This window comes from Heterodontus francisci, chromosome 33 (assembly GCF_036365525.1).
Source record: "Heterodontus francisci isolate sHetFra1 chromosome 33, sHetFra1.hap1, whole genome shotgun sequence".
Taxonomy (NCBI): Eukaryota; Metazoa; Chordata; class Chondrichthyes; order Heterodontiformes; family Heterodontidae; genus Heterodontus; species Heterodontus francisci.
In genome coordinates, this window is record NC_090403.1 from 47,223,247 (window position 1) to 47,243,896 (window position 20,650).

The 20,650-nt window shown below is 45.3% G+C and overlaps 1 protein-coding gene across 2 annotated transcripts in view; it reads right to left on the minus strand.

Annotated features, from left to right (window-relative positions):
* The window catches only part of LOC137347949 (gap junction delta-3 protein-like), a 53,005-nt gene that overhangs the window by 11,633 nt on the left and 20,722 nt on the right, over window positions 1-20,650 (minus strand). The window contains exon 1 of one of the 2 annotated variants that reach the window (XM_068013006.1): window positions 19,092-19,192. The exons of the other annotated variant lie outside the window; for it this stretch is intronic. The gene's annotated coding sequence lies outside the window, so the exon portion shown is untranslated. Of the gene's footprint in view, window positions 1-19,091; window positions 19,193-20,650 lie in introns of those variants that run through there. 2 annotated transcript variants of the gene reach the window in all.

Below are 20,650 nucleotides of genomic sequence, written 5' to 3' on the forward strand. Positions count from 1 at the left end.
CATGCCTGCTTCAAATGCTCAGTATCATAACAGTGGTGTTTTAAAGAAAGTTGCATCTTCCGCTGCCCACTTCCACTCACCCCCAGAAGGGTTGGGACTTATACCATAAGGAATAAATCATAACTGTTGTAGGCACACCAATTTTGCATCTTTTGTTTTGCCATTTAGGGTTGAGCCAAGATTTGGTAGCTTTGGCAAAGACTGGTTAAATGGTACACATTTAAATTAATTGAAGACAGTCAAGTTTTTAGGATATGTCAAGATAGCAACCAATCACCCTGTCCAGAGTCTTAGCAGTAATGGAAAACTCTTCATTTCTGTTGTACCCTCACCCCGAAATACCGTAATAGCACAACCAATCTAAAATGGCCAAGCACTCCAGAGCTGAGATCCAATGACTTCAGTCATCAAAGCTGGTACCTCTGCGCTCAGTATGACTCAGTTCCATGTTGGCTGGTGTGGTGACTGCGGGAGCCTTTGGGATTTATTACAGATGAACATTAGTTTTATTACAATCCTCTCACAATGACTTGCTTTATTACGGATGTTTCTAGAAAACAGTAGAACGAGCTCTCAAAGTCCATGAGCGAGAATAATTTTCTCTGCTTGAACTGAGGCTTGTTTTAACAAAAGATAAGAATATGAGCCATTAAAACAACACTGCAATGAAGCCAAACTGTTCATCCGATGATGTAATTGTTGATATTGAAAGAATCTCTTTCTCTTTCAAATGCAATTCTCTCTTTGTAATTTGACTCAGAAGTCATTCGCTGGTGGCTAGAAGGCACTGTAAAATCTCAGATCAAACCCAAGGGAGAGTCCTCTCTAAACTATTATTCCCTCCATATCTTTCACAATCTTTTGTAACTACTGATAGCTGGGTCAGAATTACATTGGCAGAATGACCCACCCAGGTCAGAATTACATTGGCAGAATGACCCACCCAGGTCAGAATTACATTGGCAGAATGACCCACCCAGGTCAGAATTACATTGGCAGAATGACCCACCCAGATCAGAATTACATTGGCAGAATGACCCACCCTTAATTGTGGCAGTTACATGATGTAATTGTAGCAGGAATGGCAATAAATGCTGGCTGTGCCAGCAACACCCACATCCCGAGAATGAGTATTAAAAAGCATGCCCAGAGACAGACACAAAAAGACATGGTGCGTGCAAGTACTAGTTAGAAAGAAAAAGGAAGCATTCGTAAGGGCTGGTAGGCTAGGAACAGACTAATCCCTTGAGGAATATAAAGACAGTAGGAAGGAACTTAAGCAAGGAGTCAGGAGGGCTAAAAGGGGTCATGAAAAGTCATTGGCAAACAGGATTAAGGAAAATCCCAAGGCTTTTTATACGTATATAAAGAGCAAGAGGGTAACTAGGGAAAGGGTTGGCCCACTCAAGGACAGAGAAGGGAATCTATGTGTGGAGCCAGAAGAAATGGGCGAGGTACTAAATGAGTACTTTGCATCAGTATTCACCAATGAGAAGGACTTGGTGGATGTTGAGCCAAGGGAAGGGAGTGTAGATAGTCTCAGTCATCTCATTATCAAAAAGGAGGAGGTGTTGGGCGTCTTGCAAACCATTAAGGTAGATAAGTCCCCAGGGCCTGATGGGATCTACCTCCGAATACTAAGGGAGGCAAGGGAAAAAGTTGCTGGGGCCTTGACAGAAATCTTTGCATCCTCATTGGTTACAGGTGAGGTCCTAGAGGACTGGAGAATAGCCAATGTTGTTCCTTTGTTTACGAAGGGTAGCAAGGATAATCCAGGAAATTATAGGCCGGGGAGCCTTATGTCAGTGATAGGGAAATTATTAGAGAGGATTCTTCGGGACAGGATTTACTTACATTTGGAAACAAACAAACTTATTAGCGAGAGGCAGCATGGTTTTGTGAAGGGGAGGTCGTGTGTCACTAATTTGAGTGAGTTTTTTGAGGAAGTGACGAAGATGATTGATGAAGGAAGGGCAGTGGATGTTATCTATATGGACTTTAGTAAAGCCTTTGACAAGGTCCCTCATGGCAGACTGGTACAAAAGGTGAAGTCACACGGGATTAGAGGTGAGCTGGCAAAATGGATACCGACCTGGCTCGATCATAGAAGACAGAGGGTAGCAGTGGAAGTGTGCTTTTCTGAATGGAGGGATGTGACTAGTGGTGTTCCGCAGGGATCAGTGCTGGGACCTTTGCTGTTTGTAGTATATATAAATGATTTAGAGGAAAATGTGGCTGGTCTGATTAGTAAGTTTGCGGACGACACAAAGGTTGGTGGAGTTGCGGATTGTGATGAGGATTGTCATAGGATACAGCAGGATATAGATCGGTTGGCAACTTGGGCGGAGAAATGGCAGATGGAGTTTAATCCGGACAAATGTGAGGTAATGCATTTTGGAAGGTCTAATTCAGGTGGGAAGTATACAGTAAATGGCAGAACCTTTAGGAGTATTGACAGGCAGAGAGATCTGGGCATACAGGTCACTGAAAGTGGCAACGCAGGTGGATAAGGTAGTCAAGAAGGCATACGGCATGCTTGACTTCATCGGCCGGGACACAGAGTATAGAAATTGGCAAGTCATGCTGCAGCTGTACAGAACTTTAGTTAAGTCACACTGAGAATATTGCGTGCAATTCTGGTCGCCACACTACCAGAAGGATGTGGAGGCTTTGGAGAGGGTACAGAAGAGGTTTACCAGGATGTTGCCTGGTCTGGAGGGCATTAGCTATGAGGAGAGGTTGGATAAACTCGGATTGTTTTCACTGGAACGACGGAGGTAGAGTGACATGATAGAGGTTTACAAAGTTATGAGCGGCATGGACAGAGTGGATACTCAGAAGCTTTTTCCCAGGGTGGAGGAGTCAGTTACTAGGGGACATAGGTTTAAGGTGAGAGGGGCAAAGTTTAGAGGGGATGTGCGAGGCAAGTTCTTTACACAGAGGGTGGTGAGTGCCTGGAACTTGCTGCCGGGGGAGGTGGTGGAAGCAGGTACGATAGTGATGTTTAAGAGGCATCTTGACAAATACATAAATAGGATGGGAATAGAGGGATACGGTCCCCGGAAGTGCAGAAGGTTTTAGTTTAGGCAGGCATCAAGATCGGCGCAGGCTTGGAGGGCCGAATGGCCTGTTCCTGTGCTGTGCTGTACTGTTCTTTGTTCTTTGAATCCTAGCACATATACACATGCGCGCGCACACACGCACACTGATGGCATAGTGCCCGTTCCCATATTAGCCCTGTGTGCCCTCAGCATGCCTGCTCCCATGGGGTATATATATGTGGGGTTTTATAAGAAAAGATAGATTTGCATTTATGTAACTCCTTTCAAAATCTCGGCATGTCCCAATGCACTTTACAGCCAATGAAGTACTTTGAAGTTCAGTCACTATTGCAATGTAGGAAATGCAGCCAATTTGTGCATAGCAAGCTCCCACGACCGGCAGTGAAATAAATGTTCAGATCATCTGTTTTGGGTGTTGACTGAGGCGGTCCGATCTCATGTGCCATTAGGGGAACCTTTATTTTCTAAATAATCTTTTGGCAAGATGGAGATCCAACTTGTAGATGGGTAGTAAAATGTCTCTCTCTGTCTTAGGGCTTGGTGTCCAACAAGGAATGCAATGCCAGACTTTACAATATAATTCAAGGAATGCCCTAGATGAAGGATGCTTCTTGTATGGCTCTGGTGGGCTACAGTCAGTAATATAAAAATGAATTAACTTGCTTAATGAACATTCTCCATTCTTCTTAGCTGTTTAAATCTCGCTCATCCTTCCTCTGGACCTTCGTTTCTCCAGTGAAAACAAGTTCAATTTTGTGACTTAACTTCAAGTTCACGGCCTCCCCACAAGTCCCAGAATTATCCTGGCCAATCTTCTCTACACCATCTCCAGTATGTTTTTAAAAATTAGAGTGTCTAATAATTGCAACATGATATTACTAGTGTAGTCTCGCCAGTGATCTGTATAAGGTCAGATAACTTGCTTTTTGACTTCTGCTCAAATACCTTTGCGATGGATGCCAGAACATGTCTGCAAGAAAAATCACTACATATGAGTGCAGAGCTGCTGTTCAGCAACAGCGTCAGTTGTGAACATCTTTCAGAGACTTTTTTTTCTCCCTTATTTAGGAAAAGCCATTCGATGCTTCTGAAATGAAAACAAATACATTCCACCCACATTAGAACAAGGTCTTGGCAGCCAAGCTTTCTGTGAGGTGCTTGCTCCAATGACATTTTCCATAACAGCACAAAATCTGACAGAGAGGGGAAAATAAAAATCAGGAGATGTGAGTGTGTGAAATTAGGAGTAAGAGTGATCGTGCACAAAGTACTGGAGTGCCAGTGTGAGGTTTTGTGACCACCAATTCCTATAAGTCGAATTCCTTGTTTCAGTTCTGCCATTATAGTAAGCTGTTGAGCAGAGCTCAGGAGGCACTCTCACATTTTAAACTGTCAGTTATCCAGTGTTGCTGACAGAGGTCAAAGGCAGGTCACCTGTCTATTCTCTTCATTTTCCAGGGAAAGAAATGGAAGCTAAATTCAGTCTTACTGTAAAGGGTCTGAAGAAAAACCTAAACTTCCAAAAGGTCTTAGGCAAATTTAACAGTGAAGGGTTACCGTTTCAACTTAAAAGAAGTTACAATAAAATTCAGGAATGGACAAGAAATTGGCAAAAGGTTGGAGTAGTGGGTACTTATTAAAAGAGTTACATTGGATTGGAGCAGGGAGGAAAGCGTCATGTGGAGTCCCATAGGGAGCAGTGTTGGCTTCCTCATTTTCAATTTACATCATCAACAAAGAATATTCATAAGTCATTCAAGAAACTGCTCACAATCTGCAGGGATGAATTACATAGGATATACAGCACAGAAACAGGCCATTCAGCCCAAGCAGTCCATTTTTTTTATTCGTTCGGGGGATGTGGACGTCGCTGGCTCGGCCAGCATTTATTGTCCATCCCTAATTGCCCTTGAGAAGGTGGTGGTGATCTGCCTTCTTGAACCGCTGCAGTCCGTGTGGGGTAGGTACATCTACAGTGCTGTTGGGAACGGATTTTGACCCAGCGACAGTGAAGGAACAACGATATAGTTCCAAGTCAGGATGGTGTGTGGCTTGGAGGGGAACTTGCAGGTGGTGGTGTTCCCATGTGACTGCTGCCCTTGTCCTTCTGGGTGATAGATGGTGCATATTTGGAAGGTGCTGCCAAAGGAGCCTTGGCGGATTGCTGCAGTGTATCTTGTAGATGGTACACACTGCTGCCACTGTGCGTCAGTGGTGGAGGGAGTGAATGTTGGTGGTAAATGGGTTGCCAATCACACAGTTGCTTTGTCCTGGATGGTATTGAACTTCTGGTGGACAGGCACTGGGGAGACAGGAGATGAGTTACTCGCCACAAAATTCCTAGCGTCTGACCTGCTGTTGTCGCCACAGCATTTATATGGCTGGTCAATGGTGACCCCCCAGGGTATTGATAGTGGGGAATTCAGCAATGATAAGGCCATTGAACATCAAGGGGATTCTCTCTTGTTTGAGATTGTCATTGCCTGGCACTTGTGTGATGCGAATGTTACTTGTCACTTATCAGCCCAAGCCTGGATTTGTCCAGGTATTGCTACATATGGACATGGGCTGCTTCAGTATATCAGGAGTCGCAAATGGTGCTGAACATTGTGCAATCATCAGCAAACATCCCCACTTCTGGCATGTTGAGGGAAGATCATTGATGAAGCAACTGAAGATGGTTGGGCCTAGGACACTACCCTGAGGAACTCCTGCAGAGATGTCCTGGGACTGAGATGATTGACCTCCAACAACCACAACCATTTTCCTTTGTGCTAGGTATGACTCCAACCAGCAGAGAGTTTTCCCCTGATTCCCATTGACTCCAGTTTTGCTAGGGCTCCTTAATGCCATACTCGGTCAAATGCTGCCTTGATGTCAGGGCAATCACTCTCACCTCACCTCTGGAGTTCAGCTCTTTTGTCCATGTTTGGACAAGGCTGTAATGAGGTCAGGAGCTGAGTGAATGGAGGAAAATATACTCCCTCTATTGCCTCATTTATATGGAAGTATGGGCTTTGAGGTAGTTTTATTAATCCCGGTGCAAAGTACTGCTCCCGGCAAATGTAAATTTAAGCTGCCGATACCTGCCCCAAAATCACAATTTTATTCTGACCAAGGCCAAACTCTCAGTTAAACCTGTATAGCCTAGCAATGTAGTTTTAGAAACATAGGAACAGGAGTAGGCCATTCAACACCTAAGTCTGTTCCGCAATTCAATTAGATCATGGCTGATCTGAACCTTAACTTCATCTCTATCTACCGCACCTTAGTTCCATAACCCTTGATACCCAAATGCAGCCCATACAGCTGAGCAATGTAGTTTTAGCACTGCTGATCTGTACACTTCCTAGTTGCCCCGAGAAGATGGTGACCAATGTTGTGATTGTTTGCAACAGTCAACCATGTAGGTTGAGACTGGAGTCACAATGTGGACCAGATCGGAGAGGAATTTTTTCCCTTAGTGAACACATGGCCTCTGGGTTGTCAGTCCAGTACCTTAACCAATACACTACAGTGTGTTCCCATGCTGCCAACAACACACATTTAAAACACACAAAACCTTCAAACTATCAGTGCATACCCACTCTTATGTGGGTCCAATGCTCTGAGCCATGATGAATAACAGGCAATCTCCATGTTCCACAGCAGCCTCCAAAACATCTTCAGGAGACGGATGGGAGACTTGAGATACAGAAATGAGGGCATTCAAGCAGGGAGGCAATTTGGGAGTTGCTTTCCCAGCACTTGACCCACACCAAGCTACAAGAGCCTTATAGCTACTTTTATGTTCTCCTCTGTGTTGGCTGCTGACGCACGGGGTCTTGCACAACCAACAACAACTTCAAGAGCAAACTGGCCAAATTTGCTAAGGGCCAGTGGACATCACTCCCTGCATTTTCCCACCCAGTAGATTTAGCAAATCTGGCAAGGTTATGTTGGTATTGCAAGATGTAGCAAAGCACTTAGCTCAATATTACGTCACTCAGACTCCATGCCACTGCTCAACCAAGCAGACAACAGTCAACAATGGGCAAGAGAAGAAATATGGAGAACTATAATCTTCAGCTCGGGGTGACTAATTTCCTCTTCTGATTCATTCTGTGAATTGCAGCACCCGCTTAGAAGATTTATGTTGTTTAGTTATACTCAGGAAGTTTCGTAGGGTGTGTGGAATGTTTCCTTATGGATTCTTGACTCCAGTTGACTGGGTTTTACAGCTCCACAATCTTTTCCAATGCGAATCATTGAACGGCAAATGACTCAAAACACCTTTGACCCTGCAGTTGAATGAGAACGGGCAGAGACTGCTTGAGTTGTGTACCTATCATAACCTCTGCATCACCAACCCGTTCTTTCACACTAAACCCTGTCACCAGGTTTCATGGAGGCACCCAAGATCGCGTCGTTGGCACCAGCTAGACCTCATTGTCACAAGGCGAGCCGCCTTAAACAGTGTTCAAATCACACGCAGCTTCCACAGTGCGGACTGCGACACCGACCACTCCCTGGTGTGCAGCAAGGTTAGACTCAGACCAAAGAAGTTGCATCATTCCAAGCAGAAGGGCCACCCGCGCATCAACACGAGCAGAATTTCTCACCCACAGCTGTTACAAAAATTTCTAAATTCACTTGAAACAGCCCTTCAAAACACTTCCACCGGGGATGCTGAGACCAAGTGGGCCCACATCAGAGACGCCATCTATGAGTCAGCTTTGACCACCTACGGCAAAAGTGCAAAGAGAAATGCAGACTGGTTTCAATCTCATAATGAAGAGCTGGAACCTGTCATAGCCGCTAAGCGCATTGCACTGTTGAACTACAAGAAAGCCCCCAGCGATTTAACATCCGCAGCACTTAAAGCAGCCAGAAGCACTGCACAAAGAACAGCCAGGCGCTGCACAAACGACTACTGGCAACACCTATGCAGTCATATTCAGCTGGCCTCAGACACCGGAAACATCAGAGGAATATATGATGGCATGAAGCGAGCTCTTGGGCCAACCATCAAGAAGGTCGCCCCCCTCAAATCTAATTCAGGGGACATAATCACTGACCAACACAAACAAATGGACCGCTGGGTTGAGCACTACCTAGAACTGTACTCCAGGGAGAATGCTGTCACTGAGACTGCCCTCAATGCAGCCCAGCCTCTACCAGTCATGGTTGAGCTGGACATACAGCCAACCAAATCGGAACTCAGTGATGCCATTGATTCTCTAGCCAGCAGAAAAGCCCCTGGGAAGGACAGCATTACCCCTGAAATAATCAAGAGTGCCAAGCCTGCTATACTGTCAGCACTACATGAACTGCTATGCCTGTGCTGGGACGAGGGAGCAGTACCCCAGGACATGCGCGATGCCAATATCATCACCCTCTATAAAAACAAAGGTGACCGTGGTGACTGCAACAACTACCGTGGAATCTCCCTGCTCAGCATAGTGGGGAAAGTCTTTGTTCGAGTCGCTCTGAACAGGCTCCAGAAGCTGGCCAAGCGCGTCTACCCTGAGGCACAGTGTGGCATTCGTGCAGAGAGATCGACCGTTGACATGCTGTTCTCCCTTCGTCAGATACAGGAGAAATGCCGTGAACAACAGATGCCCCTCTACATTGCTTTCATTATCTCACCAAAGCCTTTGACCTCGTCAGCAGACGTGGTCTCTTCAAACTACTAGAAAAGATTGGATGCCCACCAAAGCTACTGTATCATCACCTCATTCCATGACAATATGAAAGGCACAATTCAACATGATGGCTCCTCATCAGAGCCCTTTCATATCCTGAGTGGCGTGAAACAGGGCTGTGTTCTCGCACCCACACTTTTTGGGATTTTCTTCTCTGCTGCTTTCACATGCGTTCAAGTCCTCTGAAGAAGGAATTTTCCTCCACACAAGATCAGGGGGCAGGTTGTTCAACCTTGCCCGTCTAAGAGCGAAGTCCAAAGTACGGAAAGTGCTCATCAGGGAACTCCTCTTTGCTGACGATGCTGCTTTAACATCTCACACTGAAGAGTGCCTGCAGAGTCTCATCGACAGGTTTGCGGCTGCCTGCAATGAATTTGGCCTAACCATCAGCCTCAAGAAAACGAACATCATGGGGCAGGATGTCAGAAATGCTCCATCCATCAATATTGGCGACCACGCTCTGGAAGTGGTTCAAGAGTTCACCTACCTAGGCTCAACTATCACCAGTAACCTGTCTCTAGATGCAGAAATCAACAAGCGCATGGGAAAGGCTTCCACTGCTATGTCCAGACTGGCCAAGAGAGTGTGGGAAAATGGTGCACTGACACGGAACACAAAAGTCCAAGTGTATCAGGCTTGTGTCCTCAGTACCTTGCTCTCTGGCAGCGAGGCCTGGACAACGTATGTCAGCCAAGAGCGACGTCTCAATTCATTCCATCTTCGCTGCCTCCAGAGAATACTTGGCATCAGGTGGCAGGACTGTATCTCCAACACGGAAGTCCTCAAGGCGGCCAACATCCCCAGCTTGTACACACTACTGAGTCAGCGGCGCTTGAGATGGCTTGGCCATGTGAGCCGCATGGAAGATGGCAGGATCCCCAAAGACACATTGTACAGCGAGCTCGCCACTGGTATCAGACCCACCGGCCGTCCATGTCTCCGCTTTAAAGACGTCTGCAAACGCGACATGAAATCCTGTGACATTGATCACAAGTCGTGGGAGTCAGTTGCTAGCGTTCGCCAGAGCTGGCGGGCAGCCATAAAGACGGGGCTAAAATGTGGCGAGTCGAAGAGACTTAGTAGTTGGCAGGAAAAAAGACAGAGGCGCAAGGGGAGAGCCAACTGTGCAACAGCCCCGACAAACAAATTTCTCTGCAGCACCTGTGGAAGAGCCTATCACTATAGAATTGGCCTTTATAGCCACTCCAGGCGCTGCTTCACAAACCACTGACCACCTCCAGGCGCGTATCCATTGTCTCTCGAGATAAGGAGGCCAAAGAATATGTTCTCCTCTGTGTTGGCTGCTGACGCACGGGGTCTTGCACAACCAACAACAACTTCAAGAGCAAACTGGCCAAATTTGCTAAGGGCCAGTGGACATCACTCCCTGCATTTTCCCACCCAGTAGATTTAGCAAATCTGGCAAGGTTATTAGAATTAGAATTAGAATTAGAATATTACAGCGCAGTACAGGCCCTTCGGCCCTCGATGTTGCGCCGATCATCTGACCTACACTCTTCCATTTACATCCATATGTCTATCCAATGACCACTTAAATGCCCTTAAAGTTGGCGAGTCTACTACTGTTGCAGGCAGGGCGTTCCACGCCCCTACTACTCTCTGCGTAAAGAAACTACCTCTGACATCTGTCCTATATCTTTCACCCCTCAACTTAAAGCTATGTCCCCTCGTGTTTGCCATCCTCATCCGAGGAAAAATACTCTCACTATCCACCCTATCTAACCCTCTGATTATCTTGTATGTCTCTATTAAGTCACCTCTCCTCCTCCTTCTCTCTAACGAAAACAACCCCAAGTCCCTCAGCCTTTCCTCGTAAGACCTTCCTTCCATACCAGGCAACATCCTAGTAAATCTCCTCTGCACCCTTTCCAAAGCTTCGACATCCTTCCTATAATGCGGTGACCAGAACTGCACGCAATACTCCAGGTGCGGCCTCACCAGAGTTTTGTACAGCTGCATCATGACCCCGTGGCTCTGAAACTCGATCCCCCTATTAATAAAGGCTAACACACCATATGCCTTCTTAACAGCCCTATTAACCTGGGTAGCAACTTTCAGGGATTTATGTACCTGGATACCAAGATCTCTCTGCTCATCTACACTACCAAGAATCTTCCCATTAGCCCAGTACTCTGCATTGCTGTTACTCCTTCCAAAGTGAATCACCTCACACTTCTCCGCATTAAACTCCATTTGCCATCTCTCAGCCCAGCTCTGCAGCCTATCTATGTCCCTCTGTACCCTACAACACCCTTCGACACTATCCACAACTCCACCGACCTTCGTGTCATCCGCAAATTTACTAACCCACCCTTCTACACCCTCATCCAGGTCGTTTATAAAAATGACAAACAGCAGTGGCCCCAAAACAGAACCTTGCGGTACACCACTAGTAACTAAACTCCAGGATGAACATTTGCCATCAACCACCACCCTCTGTCTTCTTTCAGCTAGCCAATTTCTGATCCAAAGCTCTAAATCACCTTCAACCCCATACTTGCGTATTTTCTGCAATAGCCTACCGTGGGGAACCTTATCAAACGCCTTACTGAAATCCATATACACCACATCCACGGCTTTACCCTCATCCACCTGTTTGGTCACCTTCTCGAAAAACTCAATAAGGTTTGTGAGGCACGACCTACCTTTCACAAAACCGTGCTGACTATCGCAAATGAACTTATTCTTTTCAAGATGATTATAAATCCTGTCTCTTATAACCTTTTCCAACATTTTACCCACAACCGAAGTAAGGCTCACAGGTCTATAATTACCAGGGCTGTCTCTACTCCCCTTCTTGAACAAGGGGACAACATTTGCTATCCTCCAGTCCTCCGGCACTACTCCTGTCGACAATGACGACTTGAAGATCAACAACAACGGCTCTGCAATCTCCTCCCTGGCTTCCCAGAGAATCCTAGGATAAATCCCATCTGGCCCAGGGGACTTATCTATTTTCACTCTTTCCAAAATTGCTAACACCTCCTCCTTGTGAATCTCAATCCCATCTAGCCTAGTAGCCTGAATCTCAGTATTCTCCTCGGCAACATTTTCTTTCTCTACTGTAAATACTGACGAAAAATATTCATTTAACGCTTCCCCTATCTCTTCTGATTCCGCACACAACTTCCCACTACTATCCTTGATTGGCCCTGTTCTAACTCTTATCATTCGTTTATTCCTGATATACCTATAGAAAGCCTTAGGGTTTTCTTTGATCCTATCCGCCAATGACTTCTCGTGTCCTCTCCTTGCTCTTCTTAGCCCTCCCTTTAGATCCTTCCTGGCTAGCTTGTAACTCTCAAGCGCCCTAACTGAGCCTTCACGTCTCATCCTAACATAAGCCGCCCTCTTCCTCTTGACAAGCGCTTCAACTTCTTGAGTAAACCACGGCTCCCTTGCTCGACAACTTCCTCCCTGCCTGACAGGTACATACTTATCAAGGACACGCATTAGCTGCTCCTTGAATAAGCTCCACATTTCGTTTGTGCCCATCCCCTGCAGTTTCCTTCCCCATCCTACACATCCTAAATCTTGCCTAATCGCGTCATAATTTCCTTTCCCCCAGCTATAATTCTTGCCCTGCGGTATATACCTGTCCCTGCCCATCGCTACGGTAAACCTAACCGAATTGTGATCACTATCGCCAAAGTGCTCACCTACATCTAAATCGAACACCTGGCCGGGTTCATTACCCAGTACCAAATCCAATGTGGCATCGCCCCTGGTTGGCCTGTCCACATACTGTGTCAGAAAACCCTCCTGCACACACTGGACAAAAACAGACCCATCTAAAGTACTCGAACTATAGTATTTCCAGTCAATATTTGGAAAGTTAAAGTCCCCCATAACCACTACCCTGTTACTCTCGCTCCTGTCGAGAATCATCTTCGCTATCCTTTCCTCTACATCTCTGGAACTATTCGGAGGTCTATAGAAAACTCCCAACAGGGTGACCTCTCCTCTCCTGTTTCTAACCTCGGCCCATACTACCTCAGTAGACGAGTCCTCAAACGTCCTTTCTGCCGCTGTAATACTTTCCTTGATTAACAATGCCACACCCCCCCCTCTTTTACCCTCTTCTCTGTTCTTTATGTTGGTATTGCAAGATGTAGCAAAGCACTTAGCTCAATATTACGTCACTCAGACTCCATGCCACTGCACAACCAAGCAGACAACAGTCAACAATGGGCAAGAGAAGAAATATGGAGAACTATAATCTTCAGCTCGGGGTGACTAATTTCCTCTTCTGATTCATTCTGTGAATTGCAGCACCCGCTTGGAAGATTTATGTTGTTTAGTTATACTCAGGAAGTTTCGTAGGGTGTGTGGAATGTTTCCTTATGGATTCCTGACTCCAGTTGACTGGGTTTTACAGCTCCACAATCTTTTCCAATGCGAATCATTGAACGGCAAATGACCCAAAACACCTTTGACCCTGCAGAAATTTGCATTTCTCTCATTCCATAATTTATAAGTCTCATTGTAGTGCTGCTTTCAGAGCAGCAAAAACAAAAAAAGACGATCTTCAGACCAGTTTAACTGGAATGACAATCAGTGCAATATCTCCAGGCCGTTATTCAGTGCAATGTCTCCAGGCCATTATCCAGTGCTTGACTGTTTGCACTCTAGGCCTTTAGGGCAGCAATAAGGTTGGGGCTTTCCCTCCTCTACAGCAGGCAGTGACTCATACTGACGTACATATCTGCAGGCATAGTCAGCACTTCTGTACCTCACCCAAGTAGTTATTCTTCATGTGCAAGGCTTGACGGTGAGCTTTATATAGACTGTTAAACTGTGGAGGGACCCACCCGTAGACAGATACATGTCCAAATGCGCACACTGCCCTGAAAACCCACGTGCACCTGCACCTCCGCCCCACCCTGCACAAGTGCCCGCACACGCTCCCGCCCTCCTCCACACGTGTAGGTGCATACGTCCTGATGCACACACACTGTTTTCAATTTTAAATGCATCAGTAAAAGCGTGTATTAACTGGATTCTGTACTGCCTCTACAAACACACAACATTAAAATAATTGGAATAACGGTCTGGGATTGCTACATTTAGCCCAGTCAAAAACAGAGTGGCGGGTAGGATGTGGAAAAGACCCCTCCTGAGGTTTGCTTTGCTGATGTGAAAATTAGTATAAATGTTGTGATGTATGGGGAATTGACAGCATCACAGACCCCAATCAGTGAATTTGGTTCCAGCGAAGTAATAATGAAGAACCATTGATAATAAGATTTTCTGCTTTGGACACAGTGGTGTAGACTTTCCAACTATGTGCTTCTGGCAGCTCAGTTCTACACTGGCAGAATCAATAATGTTTAGAATCAGCACCATCCTATCAAGATACTGTATCAATGGACAGTGATATAGAGCATCAGACGCATTCGCATACAATTAAGTCCCAATTTACAACAGAGCTGTCACAGAGGAGCATAACGGGGGGCCGGGGGGGGGGGAAAGGCATCATTCCTCTCCCCAACATTTTTAAACTTGAGTATAATTCCCCTCACATCATTCCCCCCCCCCCTTTAGTTTTCCCCAGTAACAAAAACAACTGTGACTAAGCAAATGGGAAGGAAGCAGGCGTGACCTGTTCCCGGGTCTCCACCATCATCAGGAGGTGTGGAAGCGTGCATTTGTGATAGCTCTGCCTCAAGATTACCCACTTTGCTCACGCAACTGTCATTCCTCCCAGTGCTGCAGCTGCAATCTGGTGCCCAGCAGGCACTGGAACAGGTTCCTCCCCGCGCCCCCAACTCTACTGGACCAGTTCTGTTCTCTAATGCACTTTGTCACCATAATGCACTGAATTCAAGTGATATCTATCAAGTCAGACTATAATGGCATGTCTCAGCTGTGGTTCAGTGGTAGCCCTCTCGGCTCTGAGTCAGAATGTTGACACTTCCAGTGCAGTACTGAGCACCGCTGCATTGTCGGAGGTGCTATCTTTCAGATGAGATGCTAAACTAAGGCCCTATCGGTTTTCTCACGGCACTATTTTGAAGAGCAGCAGGAAGTTCTTCCCAGTGTGCTGGCCAATATTCATCCCTTAATCAACATCACTAAACAAACCAGTTTAGCTGGTCATTAATTACATTGCTGTTTGTGGGAGCTCACTGTATACAAAGTTGCTGTTACCTTGCCGACATAACGAGAGTGACTACACTTCAAAAGAACCTCATTGGTTATAAAGTGCTTTGGGACAGCCTGAGGTTGTGAAGGTATTGCATAAATGCAAGTATTTTGTTATGTTTAGAATCATAAGGAATGTTATCCACTATATTGACCAGATCGGAATGTCATCAGTGTACAGAAAAATACTTTCATTTTACAAATACAATTAGGAAAATCATTACGATAACAAATAAAGCAAAGGCGTCAAAACTGAACACTGAGGGACCAAAGTCCTGATGGATAAACATGACCTGAACTAACCATATTGAAACCACTACATTTTTAAAATCAAATTTAAAACACAGCAACTTACATTTTTGTAGTGCTCGTTATTTACAGAGATGTTTCACAGTGCTTTACAGATTGGCAGACAGTGGGTGAACACCGAGGGGTGGGGGGGGGATGGGTGGGTGGTGGCAGTTAGTGCACAGAGGAAGAGGGTCACCCAATAGGAGGTATGATCATACAGCACAAGGTGACGAATTGGATAGGTCTTTCAATGGGCCGGCACAGACACAATGGGCTGAACAAACTTATATGATTCTAAGATAACACATCCACCAGACTTACTTTCCATCCTTCCTACAAGTAGACGCTGCTGCTCCTCACTATACATCTCTCCCATCCCCACAATGGCATGGCATGGCAATCATGGGAAAACACAGGACTAAACCCATAACCCACTACTCCAAGATATACCACATTGGAGATCTGCTGGACTTACCTTGGTGGGGGAGGGTCGAAGTGGCCTTTTTAAAAATGTCAAATTATGAATTGGCCAGTCCAGGTTTTGAGTGGATCTGTTAGTTGAGTGGACCTATAAAATTCTAACAGGACTTGACAGGGTAGATGCAGGAAGGATGTTCCCGATGGTGGGGGAGTCCAGAACCAGGGGCCATAGTCTAGGGATACAGGGTAAATCTTTCAAGACTGAGAAGAGGCGAAATTTCTTCACCCAGAGAGTGGTGAGCCTGTGGAATTCGCTACCACAGAAAGCAGTTGAGGCCAAAACATTGTATGTTTTCAAGAAGGAGGGGCAAAAGCAGGAACAGGTTACTGAGTTGGATGATCAGCCATGATCATAATGAATGGCGGAGCAGGCTCGAAGGGCTGAATGGCCTACTCCTCCTATTTTCTATATTTTTTTGAAATCGTCCCTAACTCCTGTGTCTGATGATGTATTGATATTAGTCAATAAGGTTTGCAAGGAAACTCACACTAGTACTCCAGTCATGATGATGAACCTTGTCCCCAATTCATTTCTTGGACTTAGAAAAGGGCGGCAGCCCTTAATACAGAGCAAAGTCTCGAGTGTCAGACATAGCACAATCAAAAAGATGAAAGAGGAGTTGGCCTATCATAGATAACAGGAATAAAACTTGGTTATAGTGTTATCCATACCTTTTTTTCTACATGATATATACAGAAGCACAAAGCGAGACACACGGATCTGAGCAGATTTGAGAGGATTACTATTGATTCTCAGGTAGCAGAGTCATTTGAGACCTCCGTGGTGGTCATCCCTGCCCTTTTGCGAGTTGCCCCAGGCCCAGGTAAGGTCCAAATGCTCAGGGTTACGAGCCATGATCAACAGCAGAACCAACGAATTTTAGGTGATGATGGCGGGAGAGCTAGAACCTCGAGGGACAATGTCTGCTTACAAGCACAAGGTCCCTTGGGAACAGGACTTGTGTTTCCTTTAAAGCACACATGAGGAAGGCAATGGGAAACCACCTCATGTACTTTGTCCTTAGTCATCTTGCTCACTTCTCATGGTTGAAAATGGGAGGCTCTTACAAGCGACTGAAGAGGAAAGCGCAGGACTGTGAGGTGTGGAGAAATGAGCAGAAGACCTGCTTTAGGGCAGACCACCACTCTGACTATTGATCCACTGTCACTGCTCCTCTCAGTTAAATTCTTTCATTCTGGTTCATTTTGTTCTGCTTCCTTTCTCTAGACATTCTCGGACATATAAAAGCAAGATGGTCGATTTGTCTAGGGGGGTGCTTGTGCAGGGTCAAAGACATATATAGAGGGCAAATCAGCCTAGCCAAATCATTTGGGAGTTCCCTACAACTGCTAGTTTATTGGGTTACTTTAGATTGAAATTTTAAAAGGTTAGTAATATACAAGGTTCTAAACTAACATTGCAGCTTTAAAACAGAGGTGAAACTGGTGAACAAATGTTACTCCCTACACTGACACTGAGACAAACCTTAATGATACTGATCAAATGAGATTTGGTTTAATTGGATTCATAGACAATATAGGCAATGGATGGGCTTTGCATCTTCTAACCCTTATTTCAAGCAAACACCTACAATATTACAAAGAGTTGTTGGTTCTCCACCTAACTCCAGCACAGAAACAAAGTCAGCACAAAAACTCTCCCAGAAGGCACTCTCAGAAACCGTTTTGTAGTACTTACAATACTAGTGCAGTGACGAGGAAGCTTGGGCTTGGGAATGAGGGAGGTAAGCACTGCCGTTGTGGTTATCATCATGTAGAGGCCTGATTTACAACAGGCTCTTTGACCAAGAGGCAACAGAAGTGGGGGGGATCATATCGTTGATGCAATTTCTATCCTCACCTGATGTTCGGGTACATAACACTCTCCAACAGAATTCTCTGGCAATGATCAAGGGTGGAAAACATGGCTAACTTTCCAATGTCCCTTGCTCAATTACATTGAGACCAACTGTTCTTCACCCAGCAGAAGTTGGCTAAATTGGCACAAATCAGGTAAAATAGCTGAAAAAGTTCATATGTAATTGAAAACTTAAAAAATCTAGATGATCCTCTTGTTCAGCACTGCTTCTGCTCCATCTGTAGACAGTTTTGGAATTTTCTCCCCAAACCAGTTTGTCTTGCTAACTCTCTTCCAACCTTCAAAAATGGTTGAGCTTTTTTATCTTCTCCTTACCCTAAATTCTCCCTTTGCTGCTTGATGGCCCCATTCTCTGCCTTGTGAAAGGCTGCACAATGCTGTCAGTGCTGTTACAGTGCGATAGCTGGCTTCCCTATCAGCACCACAGTAGTGGTGGCATTTTGAAGCTGAATCATGACATGTCTTATTTAGCTTTAGCTCCCAGCACCAAGTGCAGCTCATTGTTATTGGTGGAGCAGGAGCCAGTGCACAGAACACTAATCTGGTCATTGCAAGGTACATTTCTTTTTAAATGGAAAATTTTCCACCTAAGGATACAAGGGCCAATTTTCCACTCCAGGCTACGTTTAGGATTTTCTATCTGACTGCTGTCCCAAAGCTAGCCAGCAACACAGTGAGCTGACTTCCTGTCATTTTTGGGAGTTAATTCATTTGACTAATTACAGCTCCATGGATCCAAGCTCTGCTGCTCTCTCCGAAAACCATTCTGCTTCTACATCCCCTTCTCCTCCTTAAAGCCCATCACTTTAACAAAGCTTTTGAGCCCCTTCCCAAATATCTCTTTCTTGGTGTTCTCATTTCATTTTTAATTAAGTCACCATGAAGCATCTTTGGACCTTTTCTGCATTAAGAAGGTGCTATATAAATGCAAGTTGTACTTCATAAAACTTCACAATTAATTTTAAATATTTGTCCCCCTTTACCTTGGTTGGGGTGGGTTTGCAGGGTTGGAGATGAAACGTTAGGTAAGAAGGAAGTGAGAGGAAATCCAATGTTATGGGTGTAAATTAATCTATGGGAAAATGATGGAGTGGAACAGTACCTGATCCCTGTTTAATGGCTGGAAAATGCATGTGCATCAGCAAGAGGTGAATGCAAAGAGGATTACCTTGTCTGATACTTCAGGACACCCTTCCCAGCAAACAGCAGTGTACCATTGCAACACCAGGTGGTAACTATGCTCAGTACTGTGTGAGCTGCCTGTTAGATCGGAGAACAGGGACATAAGGATGATGGCCCACTTTAAGGAATCTGGTACAGTAAGACTTAATTCAACAGTACTATGTATCAGGTAATCATCCCAAGATGTCACACCACAAAGTGTAGCCCATCAACTGATTCTGCATTTACTGCTCAGCTACACCAAGCCCTCACACAAACCTTCAACATACACATTGACTTTCATGCAAACCCAACCAAACTGCACACCTTTGCAATGCAGAATGAAACTAAAAGCCTTCCCACACTCACATTCTCCAGGAGAATCACATGTCAAATTGTTGCGAGCTGCACGATGGCATCCACACACCTCCCTCTGCTCATTCTTGCGAAACTCTTCCTTGTCGCCTACCCGGAGACATGAGGAGTGACCAGGAAAGTGCCCAGCCTTGCGACTGAGGTTGTTTCAATTGACAGAAATGATAGGAGCTGTTAAAAAAAATCCAAAAGCAAAAATCCAGGTTTCCCCTCCAAGTCACACAACATGCTGACTTGGAAATATCCTTCATCGTCATTGGGTCAAAATCCTGGAACTCTGTAGCTAACAGCCCTGTGGGAGTATCTTCACACGGATTGCAGCAGTTCAAGGTGGCTCACCGTCACCACTTTCTCAAGGGAAACTATTGAGCAATAAATGCTGGCCCTGCCAGCAACACCCACATCCCGTAAATGATTAAATTTAAAAAGGAATCCACAATGCACCCAACTCAATGTGACAAATACAAACCAAAAAGGAAAAAAAAGTAGCAGCTCACACTCCAATCAGAAACCAACTATACATTCCTTTCAAGAAACTTATTGCTGAAGGTAAGTTTGGAGCAGCTTGTAGAAAATGCAGAGCTAAGAAGCATGACCTAATATGAAATAATTTTCACACCCTTACTGGGACCTGCGTGAGCCTCTGCTAACATCAGCGCAGTCAAGCTGGACAAATAAAGGCAGCTCATTCCTTGGACAGTTTTAGGTTAATAACTCCTTCCCATTCCAACGCGTCTGCTGCTCTGCACTGATAGCATACATACACTGTTGGTGTAAACCAGTGGAAAATTTCTCCTATATTAATATAATAATTAATGCACTGTTCAGTGTGATCCCATTTTCGATTCCTGGTCTGTGCTGAGTATGCTGATTCAGACAGATCCTTAAACTGGCATCAACTCCTGTCCTGGTGGAGGGAAGAGAGGAAAATCAGTCATAGTTTCCTTCTCAAGATCACGTGACTCCCATTGAATATGCACGTGGATATCGAGTGAAGACAGAATTGGACTTATTTTTTTTTTATTTATTTAGAGATACAGCACTGAAACAGGCCCTTCGGCCCACCGAGTCTGTGCCGACCAACAACCACCCATTTATACTAACCCTACAGTAATCCCATACGCCCTACCACCTACCTACACTAGGGGCAATTTGTAACAGCCAATTTACCTATCACCTGCAAGCCTTTTGGCAGTGGGAGGAAACCAGAGCACCCGGAGGAAACCCACGCAGACACAGGGAGAACTTGCAAACTCCACCCAGACAGAACCCAGAATTGAACCCGGGTCCCTGGAGCTGTGAGGCTGCGGTGCTAACCACTGCGCCACTGTGCCGCCCATGTCCCAATGCTACGATGTCCCAATAGCCTGTGTGTCTAGACTCAATCAAAATAAATAACCACTTGGGTGAGTTCTAGAGGACTTCCAACAATTTGTAGTAACTGGGAGAGGTCCTAATTCAAGTTTCACATCTGAGATTCTTGAGCACTGACCAGGGAAGCTGAGGTGGTTTTCTGTTGCCTTCCTCACAGCTTTTTTATCTTTAGAGTACAT